This window comes from Tachypleus tridentatus, chromosome 10 (genome assembly GCF_004210375.1).
Source record: "Tachypleus tridentatus isolate NWPU-2018 chromosome 10, ASM421037v1, whole genome shotgun sequence".
Taxonomy (NCBI): domain Eukaryota; kingdom Metazoa; phylum Arthropoda; class Merostomata; order Xiphosura; family Limulidae; genus Tachypleus; species Tachypleus tridentatus.
Window position 1 is genome coordinate 166197999 of NC_134834.1, and position 6000 is coordinate 166203998.

The following is a 6000-nucleotide window of genomic DNA, read 5'->3' on the forward strand; positions in this document are numbered from 1 at the left end:
TTCAGTTTTCTGTTTTGTGAAATTATGTTGATGGTTTTGTGAGAAAATTCTTTGAAAAATCGTTTAAGATGTTGTTTTTAGGTGTTTCTGGAAAATATAAATTTGTAATTTTACCTGGGAAGTTTGGCTGTTGAATGTCAATAAAATTATCTAAGTTGTCTTCTTTCTGTTGGTTGTTTTTGGTTGTTTTCTTGTTTTTGTTCTCTGTAGAAAGTATCACAAGTCTCCTGGCTAGGTCTTCTAAACATGTTTTGATTTCTATGGTTGGAATGTACCTAGGTGCTATAGCGAAGTTGAGTCCTTTGTTAAGTAGTTGTTTCTCGTCTGTGTTTAATTGACGGTCGGATCTGTTAATTATGAGGTTAGTCAACGGTTTGTCGTTTTGGTGTCTTTTCTGTTGTTTGTTTGTTTGTTTGTAGTTAAGCGCAAAGCTACAGGATAATCTATTTGTGCTCTGCTCACCACTGGTATTGAAACCCAGTTTCTAGCGTTGGAAGTCCACAGACAAACCACAATCTTTTTATAGAAAATCACAGTACTTCATACGACTTATAATTACAGAGTAACGTCAGTGGCACGAATTGGAAATAAGAAACGGTACTTATACCGTAGACTTAAATAACAAACTAAAAATATGTTTTTGCTTAACCTCTTTCATCGTTGTTGTATCTAATTTGGTTAAATTCTAAAGTCTTTTCACTATGTTGTTTGATGGTTAATATTAAAAAAAAACATTTTACATCTTTATGTGTTTTTAATCTCATTAGGTTTTTCAATAATCATATTGAGCATGTATAATTGGTTAGCTGTGAATCCAATGAATTCAGTGCTCACTTTCCATTGTTGCAAAAACCCACGTTTCACAATTTGTGGCCATGAGAACGAAGGTTAATTAAATCCTACTATTTCTTCAAAAAATAATCATTTCTTTCATTAATTTATTGAAATATGAATATAAGAAGTGAACCCAAACCACTAAGTAAAACATATTATTAAAAATTTCCTTTCTTCCCTTACCTATCGCAGTACATTATAGATGAAAATCAATTTAATATTACTGAATTTGTCTTTAGCAAATCAAATAATCAGTTCGTTAATCAACTAAGCAAATATAAAAATGAGTATGAGAAGAAACTTGTAAGGTTCACTAACAACTTGAAAAAATAAGAAAAACAGATAAACAAAAACATTAAACTAACGAAAATTCTGTAATGAAATGTCAATTAACCTTTCTGAGAAAGATTAGCTGTAGGAAAGCTGTAGCGAAAAAAAGTCATAAGAAAAAGAGAAAGCAGATTGTATAGGATTCACTCGGGAATTTTGTTTCGTAGGCTTACAAAGAGACTATATGGAGTTCGGACTATCGAACTCCAAACTTGGAAAGACAGGTCGTCCATATGGTGCCGCCCAGAATTGCCAATTATTGTGACATGTGAAATAGGACTGTCAGGTCTTGTTGGATTCTATCCAGGAGTTTTCTTATAGCTATTGACTCGCTAAGACACCGGCTGGTGTTTCAAAGGAAAGTTAGTCTTGCCTCCGGAGAAGAGATAGGACGCCAATTACGGCTGATGTCTCCATAATCCTAACGATAATGGGAGTGAGAAGCAACATCGTTAGACACAAACTAAATCCTGGTATGGGGAACTGAATAGGAAAAAAATGAGCACGTATCGATTCACTATCTACAGAAAAGCAGATAAATTACTACATTTGCTAACGTCAACGATAAATTCCATAAAGTTTGAATGGTTTCTGCTGTATCGTAACGTATAGAGAAAATACGTGATTTTAAAATTGCGTTTTTTTATTACTTAATTAAAGCTCTGTAGCTTCACATTAACTTTCCCTCAATTCATAAATATTTTTGGAATAATAAATAAACGGAAAAAGAAAGATGTAACTTCTATTCAGAGACACAGATTTACACTTGTTCTCTCATTCTGGATTCTCTACAGTGGCTCAGCGATAAGTCTGTGGGCTTATACTGAAAACCGAGTTTTAATACAAGTGGTTGGCATAGAACAGGTAACCAATTGTGTAGCTTTGTGCTCAATGATAAAGAAACTTATACTAGATATCGTGAAATATTGGTGGGAGTGAAGTATTTGGAGCAGTTAGTTAATTGTGTGAAATACAAATTAAAGTATAATAAACATATGTTTGTATATAGTTTATATGTGACAACTCCCTTACTTAAAACGTTAAAACATGAATATGAAAAGTTTAAGAAATAAAATTTAGTTTTCCCCGATTACAATGTTCAGATATTCAACATTTTACGTTTTTCTTCAACCATATTATCAGGATAATGTTCAGAAGTTTCAGCCTTTTTTTTCGTATTTTCTTGTTGTTTAACAATTTATTCTTAGTTATTTCAGATTTATTATTCACGTTTGTTCGTAATACATGAACGTCTTGTATTTTCATCTTCTGGACTGAAAAGATAGAAATTATCCTACGTAAACATCAAGCTATTATGTTAGATGAATCACTGTTGTATATGAAAACAAGCTATTATAATGCTAAATGAATCCTTGTTGTATGTGAAAACGAAGATAGTTTTACACAAACAAAATCGTTAAATTCATATATTACATCTCAAAACTGTATTTCTTTGGATAAAGCAGGGGTATAGAGTACGTTGCACAGAATATAACAAAACGCTAGTCATATGTAATAGAAACGTTTAAAAACAAAGTTAAACGAAAGTACTACATTTATAACAGAAAGATACGTACAGAAGCGTATACATGTGTGCACGGTGGGTTGATGCTTAAGATGCAAAAACACGTTTTATATTTTCCCATTAAAACTACTTCCATACTTCTTTTAGAAAAAGTAATACAGACAAAGCTATGTCTTAGGGCTATTGGAAAACTGTAGTAATGACTCGTAATTCATGTTATGACACCATTATCAACCAAACTGGCTGAACAGGCTTAATGAATATATACTCTCGTTGGAATTTAAATGGATCCAAAACCAGTGATGCGATTTTAAAGGCTTTTTCTTTCAATGTTACATTGTATGATAAGAAGTGTTAACACAATGTGTATTTAGATAAGAACTGGGTCTCTTAACATGGAATAATTTAAGATTATTAAATAAAGCTTTGGGCATTTCTTCATAATAGTGTATTTGTTTGTTTGGCTTTTGGTATTTTTTTTTTACTGTGAGATTTGTTCTCTGTGGTGAGTTGTCTATAGCATCATATCCGTAGAATCCATCTGCCAGAAAGCTGAAAGGTAATACTAAAGCAGCAAAAGAACTGTTATTTACATGAAAAAGTTTATTGTTTTTATCACTTGGATATTATGTTATGAATTTTGTATATTAATTTGGTTTGGTATGTTTTGAATTTTGCGCAAAGCTACGCGAAGAATATCTTTGCTAGCCGTCCCTAATTCAGCAGTGTAGGACAAGAAGGAAGGTAGCTAGTCATCACCACCCACCGGCAATTCTTGGACTACTCTTTTACAAATGAATAGTGGGACTAACCATTCTGATAGTAGGCTTAAAAATACAATCTTTTAAATTTGATTCAGCTTGTTTCTGTACTTTTTTACCATTCCTTTTTAAATGAACAGTTTTAATTATTTTGTCTCCTAAGTTTTTATGTTCAATTATTGAGAATAAGTTTTAAGCTACATACATTCAAGTGATTCAATAATTTAATGTTGCATTGACTTTTTCTCCACTCAATCATTATTTACTGAGCCAGGTGGTTTTGTGCCTGAGATTTTGTGTACATACGCGTTTAACAAGAGTTGAGTACAAATGAAACCGATCACAACAACATCGCATATATAATGCATTTATAGCCTTGTAAATCAATTTTTTATGGTCACAGACACCCAAGAGTTTTATATTGTGATTTTGTGTAAAAATATCAATACGATTTTATTTTAGGCTTGTGAAACAAAAATGTGAATAATAATAGTGAAATAGTAATAAAACATGCACTGATATTTCAGCGAAGTACGAAAATAAGTAAAATAAATCACTACTCACAAAAGCAGAGAAATCTGATATGGTAATCGTCTACTATTATAAAACTCACTTAAACAGTCACAGAAAAACCATGTGGAAACAACGTACAATAGCAAACTCCAGAAACAATGAAAACATTAATTTCGAAAAATGATGAACCCTCAACGTGGCAGGTTCCAACTAATTCGTTGTAAACTGTACAAATTATTCCTCAATTAATGTGCATTAGTAAAACATTGTATTTTTAATTATATAAATCTTACAACAACATTGCAATTAATATGCATTGGTATAACACTGTATTTTTTAATTAGAAAAATTATTTGGGGCATTAAAACGAAGGTAGTTGAATTAGTTTTAAAACTACCCTATGATATAAGGTTTCAGTAAGATATTTGTAATTTGTTTTGCTTTTTCTGGAGCAGCTTGTAAAACTATAATCTCCCTATATATATATTACGAGACTAGTTCCAGTTTTTTTCCTATAATACTTCATCTTTTGATTGAACGTTCCAATTTTAGTTTAATATAATCGCTAACACAAGCATAGATAGCTCCTAAATGTATAAATTTCGGCACTTTTTCTGCCATACAAGAGCCTGTGAAGGAGAAAATTCCAGAACCACATAAGGAATGATGTTATGCGTGTGACATCACATTATCTATCTCGTTATGATGTAAAGTAAGGTAAGATTTCAATAGAAAAGCTGGGAACTCTCCAATCACTTGGCCATTGTATGTTTTAATCTTATATCTAAAGGCACCAATATGTAGCAAGATTTCTCAGTTATATGTAATGTATTCAGACGCAATATGTGGCATGCTCCTAAGATTACCAATTTTATATTTCTTTTGTGTGCTACCAGTTTCATAAGGAATAATTTCGGTTTTTATAATTTTCCATCATTTTAATGGTCTTTTATGTCAGTCAATAATAATAAGGCTGAAGACACAGTTATAAATACACATACATTATTCACTTTAATAAAATGAAACACTTCCAATTGGTATCATTATTCTTAAATAGCTTTCACATTTCTGCGATAAGGGTGGAAATTTTGGCTTTCAAAATTCAACTTTAAAATAACCTTACAACCTTCGCAGGAGTTTGTTTAGTAGATGTGCATAGACTTTTGCGCAATATTTCTTTTATTTATGTATACTTTAGTACTTGAGTGGTTTGGAAGAGAAATTTTGCTAGTAGCAATGAAAAACTGATAAAAATCCCTCCTTTCCTTTTTAAATAATCATCATAAGATAGTCCTGTGAGTTGTGCAGACGTTTCTCTCAGGTCTGCCCAGGTTTTAATAAAATATTCATAGCCATTTCTCCAGTAAGCTTATAAAACAAGGATAATATGAATATTAATTGCACGAAAAAGAAATGGATAAATTTTGAGTTTTGTGTAACAATCGGAAAATAAATTTTTAGCAGCCTTAGCAACTGAGATTGAATGTCTTGAATGTTGTTGCAAGAGCAAATCTACATCTTAGAATAATTTTTTGCTGTATATTCTATAACAATTTTTGTGAAAACACTAAGCGATCCGTCTAATGAACCATGATATATACTTATTTTATAAAAGCGCAGATAAATATATGACCCACTTTAAACTTATAATATTAAAATATACTGATGTATAACTTTCGAATGCTGTTTTTATTATTTAGTATAGTTTTTCTTTATCCAAAGCGTCTTTAACAATATTTTTATTGTGGTTTGGGATGTTTTGAATTTCGCACAAAGCTACACAGAGGCTATCTGCTCTAGCCGTCCCTAATTTATCAGGGTAAGACTAGAGGTCATCACCACCCACTGCCAACTCCTAGGCTACTTTTTTACCAACGAATAGTGGGACGGACCATCGCATTATAGCGCTCCCACGGCTGTTTGGTGCGACGAGGATTCGAACATACGACTCTCGGATTACGAGTCGAGTGCCTTACTACCTGGCCATGCCGGGCCTTTCAGTGTGTATAATACACCAATATTTTCAGCATTTCTTAT